The following is a 15,740-nucleotide window of genomic DNA, read 5'->3' as shown; positions in this document are numbered from 1 at the left end:
TGTTTTGTAAGTATTTCTTTCTGTGTTCCTGTTGGAAACAATTTTTTTTAATACATTCAGCTCAGCTTTCCTCAGCTGCTGAATGATATATTTCTTTTCAGCTTCTGTAATGCTTCTGTATTCGTGATATCTGAATTAGTCAGAATTCACCCTATGAAATTAATCATCTTTGTAACACTGTTGTAAACTCAGGTAGCAGTATGGTCTTCAAACCAGAGGTAGGATATTAAGAAGTAGATGTCAGGTATCAGATGATGATCATTTTGGATTATTGCCTTAAGATTTACATTAGTGTGGTATTTTGCATTTTTCAACAGCTCTATTTTCTTTAATGAGGATGCTTTTATTTCTTGTTTCTGGAATCATTTCCTCATTCACTAATCATCACCTAATCATCACAAATCATTAGTAGGGACCCTACTAATTATACCATTATTAATATCCAGACCTGGTATATTTTGTCTTACATCAGGGATGAATATTTCCCCTCTAAGGTCAAAAACACAGGTGAAAACACAATGTTGTCATGGAATTAAGGGCTGAATTACAGTGAATTTGCATGCATACACTTAATGAATTTAGCGAACTTCCGAGCTCTTGTAACCTTTGTATTTTTCTAAGTCATTTAATGAGTAAAATAATTTTTCTAGTATTTTTAATAATTATTGTATTAGTTAGAATTTATTCCTACATTGTCTCACTATAAAGTTTATTTTGATGAGTGTAAACTGAATACCAAGAGTCCTTTGGTGTTCATGGTCAGAGATGTATATGCTCATGTCTTCTGGGCTTGTAGCCTGATTTTAGAAGTAAAGGTACTCCAGAGGTTACAGATTCTTCAGCTTACTAGAATCTAATGACCTGTGCCGGTTTGAAATTAATGTCTCATGTTGCTGCTGGTCAGACTTCTGCTGCAGGCTGCTGTGAGCTGAAGTCCTTGGTCCTTGAAGTCCAGGCCCACAACTGTAATTTAACACTAATGGTAATCCAGCCTGTAACTCCTTTCAGACACCATACAAAGTGTGTTGTGTCAGCCCAGCTTAACACTGAAATCCAAGGCTGGAAAGAAGCATAACATTTAATTTAGGACTAACTAAGATTGGATTTCAGATTACAAGGGTGGTTAAGATTTGAGATGGGAATAAAACATGTCCTGGAATTATATTTGCTACCCAAACTGACAGCCTGAACCAGGGCTGGCTCTGCGAATGGCTAGGGTGGCAGGCCTGCTGGAAGAGAGCTGATTTAAGGTTTGGGTGATGGGTTGGAGCACAGGGAAGCAAGTTTTATTTACTTCATGGCTGGGGGCTCTTTGATTTTGATGAATTTGGAAGGGTTCACTGTGTTAAAGTTATGCTTCTTAGTTTAAGATCATTAAGATAGCTGCATAATTATAGATTATTTTATTCATTTGGAGCATCGATAATGCTGCTTAAAAGCTCAGCTGGATAAATCAGTGTATTTGTATTGTTACATTGCTCTTTGTGAGAAACTGAGTGAGCTGCTCCTGAACATCAGGGAGTATGAGGACACAGAGCGGCCAAGTTCAGGGAGAAGTGGATGTATGAGGCTTAGCCATCACCTAGAGCACACAGACAGCAGGAGGCTTCCTTTGTGGCCTGAGTGTAGTGACTGCAGCTGGTGAAGCTCCAGCTGGGTCTTTATGTCTGCAAAAGTCCAAAAGAGCAGCTTGAGAAACAACGTGGTTCCTATTTCCACTACCAGAAGTTTAATGCACAAGACCATTGTTTATTTTTGTATGGCAAACATGAATGTTTTGTGACACAGCTCAGATGCTGCATTTCAAAATAGCACTTATTCTGAGCTGATAATAAGATTTCTTATTAGAAAATAAGGAATTGTATTTTGTTCTCAGAAGTGAGAGGTAACAGTTTTATTCCCTCAGGTACCCCGTATCAGCAATCAGCAAGGCTAAAACAGGTATTGGAAAACCAACTTTCATTCTTTCAAATTAGAAGTGTCATTCACAGCAATTCATTTTTCTTGGGATCAAAGAATGATGTGCAGAATACTACAGATAACAGGAGGAGGTTAAAAAATAATGCATGTTCTTTGTCCTTTGATAAAATGAAAAGTAATGACAGCGATTTTCATTATTTTTGAGAGAGATAGAATAAAGGGAAGAAAATACTCTCGGTATGATAGGGAAACATTAGATTCTGTCAAGATCTCTGTCCTTATTGTCCTACTGTGAGCTTCCACTGAATCATATTTCAAAGACAACCAAGTTGCTGGGAAAAAGAACTTTTTTCCTACTGCTAGTGAGTCATATCAGACTAGCAGCCACAAACCAATGCATAAATTACTCCTTACCTGAACTCTGGTGGATCAGAAAATCTATTACGGGATTCTCTGTTCAAGGAAACACTTTTGAGGTGCTTGGCTGGCACCTCTTGCCAATAGGAGATGCTTCTCCCATGGGTACAGGGCACAGCAGAGTACTTCTACCTTGTAGATATGCTGGAAGATCATGAAGGAGTGTATACATGGCCCTGTTGGTGTCTCCGCCTGTGAGCGCAGCTCCCAGTGATTGATCAGAATTTTCAGCTTTATCTTTTTTGGCAGTCTGGGGAAAGAAATATCAGATAAAACAGCACAAGCATATAATTTTGATTAAGCAGGATTCATAGTGCTGGGGAGAACTGCAGAGGAACCCAGCTGATCAAGATAAATGCACTACACAATGATCAAAGGAATGTTCATGTTTTCACAGAGAAAGAATAAACTTGGCCTATTACTTTTTCCCATTAGCTCCAGTAACTATTGTCGCTTACTTATTGTCACCAGATGTAACTTTGGGTTAACTATGGAAAATGCTGCCTCAGTGGGGAGCATGAGCGAGACAGATAACCTAAATCCTTGGGTTATAAAAGCTGGAAAATATAGTGCCCCAGTTGAGGGAATGGCTTCAACCAGGGTGCTCTTTGTGGTTCCATTCATCTGAAGAATGCAAGATATAAAGAGAGTTATAAACTGTGCTGTGGAAATGATTAGTCGTGGGCATGATGAGCACGGCCAAATACCACAGAGCAGGTGCGATGCAAAGTCATCCCAATGATGTGCTTGCACTTGCCTCAGGATTTTACTAAGGCCAGAAGTGTAGCAGGAGTCAGTGCTCAGAATCCAAAATGCTAAAAACAAATGCTATGATAGTTTTTGGTTTTGTTTTTTTCCCCAAGACATACAAACACTTCAGGGCACTTAGGGATTATTTAACAGTGGAAATCTTGGTTATTTTCTAATCTTCCATCTGATAGTTCATTACACTTTCCTCAAATACTTAACAGTGAGTAGCGATAGATAATTTAGTGGAAAATTCATCTGATCTAGTCAAGACATTCTCATATAACTATCTGTGCAATTCCTGTGATTTTTATTATATTGTTGGAACGAATAAATGGTTCACTTGCATACTTATTTCCAGGGCTGGGTCTAACTGTGGTAAAATGCCATCCTGTTATTTTCAACATGAAACAAGCAGTCAAAAGCTAGCACGCTTGACTGAACTTCCTGATGTTAACACTGCTAACCAAGAACTGGGCTTCTGCTTTGTGCATCTCACTGTTCTGCACGCAAAAGTGTCTCGGAAGAGGAGAGGTGTAGGCGAAGCGGGTGAGACAAGGAAGGAACAAAGTAGTTCTGTGTACAAAACATTCCTCCTACGCAATTGGTACTCTGGGGGTGGCTGCTATTTTTAGACTCATTGAAAAGCCACAGTCCAAAAATAATTCAAAAAGTGCTTCCACAAATAATAAATGTGGGGCTGACAGGTCAAATCTGAGCTTTTGCTTTTTTTTTTTTAGTGTGGATGTGTGGGCTGAAAAGATTGATTGAGTCACTTTTGAGAACGGAGAAAAATTTGGGAAACAAATGAGAATTGTTATAGATGTTGATCATTTTCTTTTTCATAATAGCAGTTGAATGGAACATATTAATAAAGCTAACATACTGCACACCCACACTTTTTGTATTTTAAAGTGTTTCTTGGTTGCTTAAGATGAGGAGCCCTAAGAGGGCCTAGTGCTTCATTTCACATTTAAGAATGTGATCAAACATGGCATGAATTTGTATGCAACAAGGACTACTTTTGAAAGAAAATTAGTACATGGAAGGTTACAGAGTGAAATTCTAGTCTGTTCTATACTCTGCTTTCATTCCCTGTGCCCTTACCTGGCAGGTTAAGGACACAGGGAATGAATGCAGGAACTTCAGTGAAGTGCCCAACTCTGCTCTCATCTTCGTTTACTCCACCATCATTTCCAGATATCAAATGAAACAGAGGAATGATGGAATCAACAATTAAGGCTAAAAAGTGCTGGTCTGAGTCTCTGGTTGCAAACATTCTTGTATAGCAAAAGATAAAACTGGAGGAAGGAGGGTTAAAATAAACTTGAATTAATCAAGGAGGAATATAGTTTAGATTCTGCTGTCTCTCAAGAACTGCTCTGATATTTGTTTTGTTTGGCCTTTCCATCTCCTTCATGATACAAAACCCTACAGCTTGAATTTCAATTATTTTCCTTTGAAACAAGCTATTGTTTCAGCATTCCTAAGACTGAAGGTTGGGCTCCTACCAAGGCCATGATTGTGGAACTGTGGCTTAACTCCAAGTAAATTTACGAGTTATGTCTCTAGCTAGACTCTTCACTACAACGTTATGTGGTGGGGTGTTTGTTTTGTTATTTTACAATTTCATTTCTGATGTCTGTAAATATCTAAGGAGTGGTAGGCAAAGGGACAAGGCTAGACTCTTCTCAGCAGTGTGTGGCAGTAGGATGAGTGGAAATGGACACCTACCTGTGCAACCTGGTCTAGGGAGCTGCTTTGGCAGGGGATTGGATTCAATGATCTCTAGAGGTCCCTTCCAACCCCTACAGTTCTGTGATAGTGGTGCCTGTGCAGAAATGCACAGATTGACTCTGTACATCAAAACCTTCTGCCAGCAGAGCTCTGCTGAATACACTTCCCAACTAGTCCACGTCTTGTTCTTCTGTCTAGTTTGGCAGTGGAGTGAGTACATTTCCAGCATCTCATGACCCTAAATAATTTTGGTCATTTCAACCAATGCTGCCACTCATTAACTCTGGTTTCTTTGAACACCCAACCTGTGAGGTCCTATGTTCAGTGAGCGACGTGACGCTTAAAGTTACAGTGTATTAGTCATGCTCACTCACCAACGTTTAGTTCTGAGTGGTTCTTTTGCAATTTTCCTCATTCTTTTACTCACATTTTCTGTCTTTTCCTTTCCAGGCAGACTTGGTTTGGATGTTACAGTTCCCATGAGCTTTGAGGTATCTGCAACCCATCTGGAGGTCTGAAGAAGGTCTCGGTGTCACTGGACTGTGCATGTGGGTCATGGTGCTGCCCATTGCACTGACAGCTACAGTAGGTGCTTAAGGTAGGGGCAGAAATATTTCTTGGTTTCTAGCAAGAAAGCTGCTTTCATGCACAGCACATTGCATTTTTTCCCCAGAAGAGCAGCTGTATTATCTCCAGTCTTATTAGAAAACACATATTTACAACTTCATGCTTCAGAGGTGAGGGAATCTCCTGGCCTCAAAGAGGGTATCAAAGTGCATTGTACTTTGTGATGTTTTCATCAAGCTTTCAAAAGCTGCAAGGGCTGAACTATTTTTTCTTGTTAGCAATATCTCATTGTGCTTTATCTGAGAGCTTATCTTGTGGGTAAAATCAGAGATGCTGCACACAGAAGGTTCATACAAAATACCTCAAAGATAAATTTGGGTGATCAGTTTCCTCTTTTATATTACCGTATTAATATTACCATACAGTCTGATCTCATTAAAAAGCCTATAATTAACATGTAGTTTTATTCCATATATATATTTGTATTGAGTGAGTTTCTCAATTTACAAATAGGCATAAAATGTAAGTTTCAGTGGATGCCAACGATTTTGTAAATTTTAGGCAATTACAAGCACAGAATTACTTGTGAAGGTTGTGGTGAGTAGTGAAAGGCAAGAAATACAAGAGGGAAGTCTTCAGATGTTGCTGAAAGAAGTGGAGCTAGTGCTGCTTCCATTCCCTCCCTGCTCGTCCTGCCTCCAGATGGGACACATGACGTGCCACCGAGGCTCTTTTCATTATCTCTCCTTGAAGATAGGGTTCACTTCAGGTACCTGCCTCTTGTTACATTTTATTTTAAAGATGTGGAGATCCTTAACACTGGAACACCCCAAACAAGTTTTCAGCTTCCCTTACACTGCTGTGAAGTATCCAGAAGGTACGGGAATATTGTCCACAGGAACTGCGTAGGCTGCTGTGGGGATCAGCAGAAGCATCAGTAGCTAGTGGCAGAGAGGAAGTTCTTCAACGTGGCAAAAAAGAGGAACTTTACCTGATCCCCATGTGTCCCTGTGAAGCAGTTTCCAGCTTTGAGGGACCATGCAGTACTGCAAGTCTGGAAATCTCAGGACAGATTTGCTAAGAATAGTCTGACACTGGTATTAGTGGTGATAATATTTGCAGTGACACTATGGGAAATCAATGTTCAAATCTTTCTTTTGTGTCTGAGATGACACATACCCCTGATGGATACCTGCTCATGAGAAGAGAGAGACATGGGGGATGCCCAGACTGCAGTTTCTTCCTATGGGATTCTCCATCATACACATTGTATGGCACTGCATGTGTACTGTGCCATCTTCCTGCAGCAGAAGCCCAAGCCCCCATGCTATCCTTTTTCCAGTAAGAGGGTTATCTTTATACCACAGAATCACAGAATTGTAGGGGTTGAAAGGGACCTCTAGAGATCATCTAGTCCAACTCCCCTGCCAAAACAGGCTCCCTAGACCAGGTTGCACAGGTAAATATATACATAAACACACACAGATATACAATATATATACACATACACTGTATACCTTATAAGGGCTTGATTTGTGGCAGCAAATGCTGGCATTTATGAGAGAACAGATCTTTAATTAGCAATATCAGCCCTGGCTCTTGATGAACAAGCTGAAGTAATAACGCAGTGTGAGGAGAGTCGTAGAGCTCAGTGCTGGCTAATTTAGCCTGTCTATTAGCTGGACTAATTAGCCTAAATGGAAAACAGTACTTAAGCAGTCACTCCGCTTCTGCTTTCTGAGCCAGTTCATTCAGAGCCAGCTCTGATATTTCTGCACAGTAGCACACTGTACTGTGTAAATGTAGTCTCAACACTGTAAAGCAAATGGCCTTGTAGGAGCCTTACTTCTCACATAAGCCTTTGCTAATTCATAACATCATATTGTGCTGGAGGCCTCTCATATAGAATCTATCAGTGAGAAAGAGATTATTTTCCCTTATAGTATCTATCAGTAGAGTTTCTATTTCTTAGCCTAGTTAATCTGGGTCACACGCAGATATATATATACGTATAATTATTTTTAATAAGAAAATTCTGTAATGCTGCTGGGAAATGTCTTAAATTTTTTTTGTGTATGATTTCAACAATAGCTGTCAGTGATGACAAGCATAGATTCCAGTGGAAAAAGATGAAATAGAACAGTATACAAAGCAGTCTAGGAAGTAAGAAAGGCATTTCCAAGCAAATTACCTTTGTATGGATACAAAACATAGAGAGAAGACTAGATGATCTTATAGGTCATTTCCAACCTTGTGATTCTATGATTCTATAAAAATCTGTTCATCAAAGCTATGATCAATTACATATGGCTTGAACAAGGATGACTAGTTATGAGTAATTCTTCTTTTGACATTTAGCTGTCCTTTAAAAACACAAAATACAGCTTAAAAACAGAGGACTGGCATGCAAATGCATAGGAAAGTCTGGTGGAAATAATCAAGTACACCCAATTTTGGTCCATAAAGAACATGAAGGCTAAGAGAGGAGGTGGAGCAACTGAATTTCTACCACAGTCCTCTAGAAGAGGTGTACCAGCTGTCCATCTCCTGTCAAGGGCAGAAAGAACACCTCTGCAGGAAACACAGAGCGTGTCCTTTGGGCTGTTTATCTGCCAAGGTTGTCCTACCTTCCCCAGAAGTGACTGCGTTGACTAGCAGACTATTAAGCAGATGGAAGCATAAGAGTCAGATATGGTGCTAAAAACAACATGCTGTTGTCACAGCCTTGTTTCCATGACATTTAATCCTGTTTTAGAGAAATCTCTAGGAATTGGTACCAAATTGCTTGAGAGATAATAATGAATTTAGATTTAGGCAAGTGTATAATCAGAGAAATTTCTCAGGTCCTCAGGTGTCACACAAATATAACAAATACTGGAGGGCAGATAAGAAAATGTATGTTCCAGGGAATTTTCTCTGAGTTTTCAATCAAGGCTGGAATTCTGTGCAAATGTTCATGTGAATGTCAGAACTCATCCAGAAGGGTGAATAAGCACAGGTTTCAATTCGTTTACATGATAATTGGTTCAGCTTTATTCAGGACTCCATCTTTGTGTCATCCGCAGACTTGTGGTTATTTTCTTTTTGTTTCTGTATCAATCATGGAAATATTCAGCCGTGTTAGTCCAGCATAAAACTCTACCAGAAACATACCATTCAATGAAGAAACCAATATAGACATCTTGGAATCTTTCAGCTGATTCTAAATTCATGACTGTTTGGACTACTTGTATTTTATAGTGCTGCATTTGGATCAGGATATCTTGGTTCAACCATCTCACAAATTATTTTGCTTAAATATATCCATTGCTTTTATCACCTAAATTTAACATTTCAAGAAGAAATCTGTTTTGTTGAGGGTGACTATTTTTTAAATGTGGCTTTTTTTTCCCCCATAAATCATACTGGTGGATGCTGAGTACTTATTCTTCCTCTGAATCCTTTATTTCTTTTTTCACGGTTTTGTCTGAGACACACATACTAACAAATCTTCTGTTTCACTGTCATGTCTTAACCCCTCCCACCCCCCCCCAGGTGTTAATTGTTCTTGTTAGACTTCATTTGATATTATTTATACCAAAATATATCAAGGAGTGTCAATAGACCAAAGGTAGTCCATAGCCTGCTCTTTTTCCTGGATACAGATGATGTGGGCTGGTTGATGCTACAGTATTTATCCAAACAGATGCATTTTACCATCTGACTTCTTTGCTATTTCATCATCTTCATGTCATATGGGTATATCGTATCCCTTCCTCCAAATACAAACTAAAACTCTTAAGCACTTCTGCATTTTCTGAAGTGTTATTAAGAGATTCATTTCCTTTGACTAATGAGCCTTCTGTTTATTCTCTTCTGTTTTCTATCTTAACTTTACTCTCAATTTCACCTCTTACCAGTTTTCTATTCTTTACAGCAGGATCTGAGTCACTTGTGACATAGAAGACATGAAGGCTTGGTAACTGCTGAAACTATCCTTGTCTGTGTGTATGACTTTGGCTGTAGGGAAAACATTTCTGTTCAAGTTCACAGAATGTAATGTGTTACAGATGTGTGTGAGTGAGCTGCCCATGGTGCAGCTGGGTGTGCTTGCCGATCCCCTGACAAGCTGAAGATGTCTGCAGTAAGGAGGTCACTTAGCCCACTATGCTCCAGAATACTTTGAGGTCAGGGTATAGGTTTGATGAGCCTGCCAGACCCTGAGAACCTGACATTCATCTCAGACTCTCTGACCACTGAGGAGGATGCAGTGGTGGGGCCTTTTTCACAGGCCACAGAAAGTAAAACAACCCAACCACATGAGGAAATGGTTAGCACATCCTATCTTCAGCACAGTGCCAGATCCTGGGCTTGATGAAGTTTTCCTGTACCAATTAAACTGATTAATAGCAAGGAGGAAAGAAAAGAGAGCACGCAGATATATGAAACTTCTCCTGGTTGCTCTGAGATGAACACATTTGAAGTGCTCTGCAGTGCACAAGGGCGGTTCCTGTGTCATACCTGGCAGCTCCATGTGAAAGTCCAGGATACCTTAAGGCATCTCAGATGGCATAAAATGCAAACGTGTAGCCAACTGAATTAAGTCCCTTGAGTGGGAGTCAGATTAATGCACCTTAATTTAGGTAGCTAAGTGCAAGTATCTCATTTACAAACAAGCTTCCTTTATAACCTGTGGAACTTCAAGTGAATGCTCTCTGGTCATTTGATTAAGCATGGGTGGTGCATTTGGACAAGCTTGGTAGCAATTTGGGAATGCTGACCAGGGATAGGACACAGTTGCTTCAACAGAGGCACAGTGGAGCTAGTGAGGTACCTTGAGGTTCTCAGCTGGCCTCTGGATGCTGCTGAGGTGCAGACCCCATGTCACTGTATGGCACCTCAGATGACATTAGCCATTTGACTGTGGGCAGTGCAAAGCTGTATTCAAGCCCTAGAACTCCACTGGAGGCAAAGGTAAATCACTCAGCTAGTTCACATACAGACAGCAATGTTAGATGTTCAAATTTGGGAATCTTAATCTGGAGCTGAATCTCAGCCACTGGCTAAAATAATTTTATTTCCAAGGCTAACATTGTGTTTAGTTTGGCTTAAAAGCTAACATTTTTAAATTGTACATCAAAACGTAGCTGGAGTAAGGAATAATTTCTGTGGTTTACTCTTCATCTATACAGACATGCTGAAGGATCAGGTGTTCTGTAGAAGCAGATTTACCAGCAGTTTTCTGCCCTTTGTGCCACCATGACCTCAAATTTTGACCAGTAATATATCAGCAGCAGTGAGGATGGGAGGGGGAAGAGTATCAACACATCTGTGTGAAGAGCCTTGTGTGCCATTGCTTTACAAACAGTAAGAAAATTAGCTTTATAACACTTGCTGATGTAAAGATGAAAGAAAATTCACATCATACTGAAAATACGTGATTAGATTTGTTTGGAAAAAGCAAATAAGTTTCCTTACCATTGTACCAGAAGTAGAAATACTAGTCATAAAAAAATCTGTGGGGAAACAAAATGAGCACTGATTGTGCTCAGTTTGGGATGAGATTGCCCTTCTGATTTGATTGCCCTTCAGACTGAAAATCTTAAATGCCCTTCAGATTTTCAGTCTTTGCAGGCAAGGACAATTATATTCTGCACCATGTGCTGTTACCTTGTCTTACCAAAGGTTCAGTAGACAAAATATTGTGTAAAATTCTTTTCCTATAGATTTTGTTTTACCAGTAATGATGTTTTGTGACTTCTATTTTTTCTCAGTGTTATTACTACACACAGAGAGATATTACAGTAGAGCTGTCCCATCAAAGATCAGACTGCTGCTTGTTCCTCCTGTGATCTGACTTTCCACTGTGAAGCTTCACAGCCCATACTCCTTGCTTCAGCTGTGTTCTATAATTTTACAGCACCTCTTGTGCTCTCTATAGTGATCCATCCTATATAATATCTGTCCCTGCCTATAGATTATGTGGGGCATGCATTGCATTTATTGTTTACATAATTTTATCTATTGTACAACGTTATGTTGATTTATGGATGATGATGCTGTCTTCAAGTGATGAGTCATAGAAAATGCCAGTTCATGTGTCTTTTGTTTCTTTATTCCCAGTTCAAGGCTCACATGCTTTCATTAGGGCTGTCACAGTTTGATGTGCAAACTTGCCTTGAAAACACTGCATTTAAAATACATTCTTGAATCTAAAGTGGGGTATAGGGGTTTGTAGTCATCTGTATTATGGGTGACACAGAGTATGTGCTCTTCAGGGCAACTACACAGCACCAGACAACTTCCCCAAGGAGACAACACTCCTTTGTTCATTTCTGGCTGTGGTTTTTGCGTATTAGTGGAATTCTTGGCACAGTTGTTTGACAGATGTCTTCAGCAGTCACAATCACAAGACTGTTTTGGGTCTTTTGGTTGTTAGGTTTGGTTTCTAAGGAGCTTTCAGCTCTCCTTCCAGTGTCTGTGCCCTTTTGAGATATTAACTGTCCTATCCACCACCTTTCTGAAGGGTGAAGCAGTTTTCTACATGTTTTTATTTTGGAACAGAGAATGTTTTCATCCCAATAGCACTGCTGTATCACAGTAATTCAGTTACAATGCCCAGTGCACAGATATTTCTAATTTAAGACTTGGAATACTAAAATGAACCAAATATAAAAATATATATAAAAAAGAATAAATCAGAGGTGCTACCTTGCAGTGTTTTTAGTGTTTGTACTCACTTCATCCATGTCGTACAGGAAGTCCAGCAAAACTCAAGCTGAGCAGAGAGGGCAATGGGTTGAGCCTGATAAAATGTATATGACTCAGGTGATAAGAGCCACCTGAACCTGATGGTACAGTTTATCAGGTGGATGCAGAAATAACAGATAAGGAGACAGTTTAACAATAATGGATACAATATATATATGCAACACATTTGGTAAAGCGAGACAACTCATCATATGAAAGGTTCATTGAGCCCAGTATTTTTTTCTATAACACTTAGAAAGAAGTGATCTTTCTGGAGGGACAAATGGTATCTCTTTCTAACAACCAGCAAAGGGATTTGCTGCTGTAGGTTTGCCCAGCCTCACTTGAAACCTGAGTGAGATCCTAGCTTTTCCAGCATCCTGAGGCCAGGAGACCTACAGTCTAATCATTCAATCACCACATTTGTAATGCTTGTCTCTATTCCTTTTGCATAAGGAAAACTAGCACTGCACATAACTTCCAATATATGAAGCTTGCTGGATGTATACTATGGCAGAATGCTCTTTTCCACTTCGTTCTTGGTTCTTCTGCTAGCAAGTACTGATGCTGTTTGCAGCTTGGCTCTGGCTAAGCACTGACCCACCAGCTTTTTGGAACCATTGCAGCCCAAGAGCTTATTCCTTAGGGGTAGTTATCAGCTCAGTATTATTTACACTGAGCTTGACCTCCTTCTGTTGCTCAGTACTGTTTTCTTCCTCACAGTCAGCACTTATCTTTACTACCCTAAACAACTTGATATCAGCACGTTTTATTTTATTGCCTCCCTTCTCACAATGAGCTTTGCATTACAGTAATTTTATCATATTGAATATGGCTATATTGAAATGCCTTGTTTCCATGGTTTAACTCCTGCCTCTTTTTTCCTGTCTTTTAGTCTTACGTTTTGTTTGCCACTGATGCTCAGCTTCCTGAAAAGTTTTTGGTGACAAACTGCATGGAGAGTGTTTATAAGTTCAAATAGCACACATTACCCAGATCTCCACTTTCACATACTTAATGACTCCTTTGAGGAACACCAACAGATTCACTTGTGAGGCATAATTTCTCTTCTTAAAAGCTGTTCTGACTCTCCCTTAGCACATGATTTTTATTGCCCCTCCTTATTGCTTTAGTATGGCTTTCATTAACTTACCCCATGTCAGAAGTCATGTCTACCAGCCTGTAGATCCCTGACTCTTCCTTGGAACCATAAAAAAGTTGTCATCACGTTTATTACCTTTCATTTTGCAGGTAAAATGCTGGCTTTAAGCAAGAGGTTGTATACCATAGTTGGAGCTTTATTCTCTTAGAACTCATGGCAGAATACAGTCCAGTTCTATTGATTGGCAGTTCATCTTGTTCAATTAATCTGTAGCCTTTTCTACTGATCCTTCAGTTTATCACAGATTCTCTAACTGTCCCATGAAGGCAGGGTCTTGCATGGAAACTTTCCTAACTCTTAGAAAAACAAGACATTTATTCAGCTTTTCTGTAATGCTCTGCCCTGATTCTAAGAGGCACTGCTTTCCTATTCTCCTAATGACAGCTGCATACCTAAACCCTCCTACATGATACTGAAACCCATAGTCACTAGGTTTTCCAGTGTACATCCCTTTTACAAGCATGTCTGGATGTGAAAAGCCCTGAAAGATTTTATGTATTCCTATGCTGGGTTCAATGTCTTGCCCTTTGCTCTTGGTATGAACCTTCAGAAAAGGCTGCAGTTATATGAGCAGTAGCTTCCTGATGGAAACTTCACAGCCCTGTGAGTTATTTTGCTTTGACAACATGAAAATAATTTTACTTACCACCAGCAGACTGGAATTGCTCTGATGATTTCTGTTACCCTGCAGTTTTCAGTAAGAGACTGGAAAGAGTAGGAGGACATCACAGTGTGGTGCACTCAAATCATGAATCATACGCTGGAGGTTGAGCAGGGTGTTGTTTGGGATCCTCTGCCCATGCAGCTACAGCTAGATTTCATTTTTTCAGTTTCAAAGGGGAAAAAAACCGTGCTTATCTAAAAACAAATTTCACCGCTACTGTAAGTTTGGTATTTATTGTGATTTTTACTTATGTGCTCAAAGTGAAACTAATTAACATATTTTGGATTGGAAGAAATATTCATTTGGAACATAAGATGGAAAACAATGGTTTTCAACTATCTTATCTGAAGATGGATTAGCAGATGGTGTCATGTGGGAAAAGTTTGTAGTTTCTTCTAACGGGAGCAGGCAAGTTTGGGAAAATGCCTTTTTCTGGTCTCAATAGTGGCCTCATCCTCCCTCAATAAGTATGATGATCCAGGCTGAAAACTTCTGCTATCCAGTGTTGCTATTTTCTCCAAAGGTCAGATATGTGACAGATTTCTTTCTCAGAATTTTTGTAAACCCATGTTTTTCAAATGCTTTTCATTTCCTTCCCTGATATTTTGTGCAACTGCAAAACGTGTTAGTCTAATGGACGTCCTTGCATTTCCCACGCCAAACCCAAATTCTAGCTGCTTCAGCACAAAACACACTGTAAGAAACTCTGGAGATACTGCTGTTTTCAGAAGAGAGGAACAATATAATTTGATTGCAAATGCAGTGCTGCAAATATTGGCAGCAACAGGAACGACCCCAGACAGATCACTTCCATCCTGTGCATCAGCAAGACTGTTACACTGAAGAGAAGGAGGGACATAATAACTGTCAGCCAAATATGTTGCAGAAGTATTGGTTTATATCTTTAAAGCTTCAGCAGAATTGGGCAAACTGCCTTCACAGAGCCCTGCTTTTTCTGGCATACTTCCCCCATCCATTAGGAATTATTCTGTTTCAGTGGGGATACAGTTGGGACCTGGAATAGATGATGTGCCTTAAATTAATTGCTGTATTTGTCAGCATTAGAAGGAAAGGAAAAGAAAAAATACAACAAAAACACCCAGAGGCTTTATTTTTATCAAAGACTTGGTAAGAGTCCTACAAACACAACAGAGAATACTGATAAAGAAAATGTGTTTTTTTAACTCTCTTTATCTTTGGAATTTAAACATTTTTCATGTTTCTCTGACACTTGTAACTAACAGATGTAAGTACCCTCTTTATGCTAAGTATGTTGTCATTTTGAGGCATGCCTCTAGGGGAGAGCAATAAGAATCTTCAAACACCTCTGAGCAAGTGTTATTATTTATGTGTAATGCACTTCCACTGGCAGGCCCCCATTAGGGCCTCCTGTGATGCTGTCTCTGGAGCCGGACTCGTGATTGCAGTCTGCATTCCCAGCTTGGGACAGCAACTGGAAGCCACAGCTGTAAGTAAAGTCAAAACTGGTTATGATGCTGGGGTAAAGCAAGAGATTGAAGAACACCTGAGCATACTTAAAGCATTAGATGTGTTGCATATTTAAACAGGAAACCCACTTCACAACTTCCAAGTAGGAAAGCCAGGTCACGATGCTGAGGAATCTAGACAAGCTGAAAATTGTATGTTGTTTTTCAGAATGAGGGGCATGCAAATTCTGTATTTAAGGAGAATGGAGAAGAAATCAGAAGCACAGGTATAGTCCCTTCTGCCTGATTTTATATGCAGATTTGAAGGAGAAAATAATTAAGGATGCAGAGGTAAATGGGATGGAATTGA

The sequence above is a fragment of the Cyrtonyx montezumae genome, unplaced genomic scaffold, assembly GCF_038088225.1.
Source record: "Cyrtonyx montezumae isolate F1298 unplaced genomic scaffold, pur_monq_1.0 scaffold_2, whole genome shotgun sequence".
Taxonomy (NCBI): Eukaryota; Metazoa; Chordata; class Aves; order Galliformes; family Odontophoridae; genus Cyrtonyx; species Cyrtonyx montezumae.
This window is presented reverse-complemented; position numbering follows the sequence as displayed.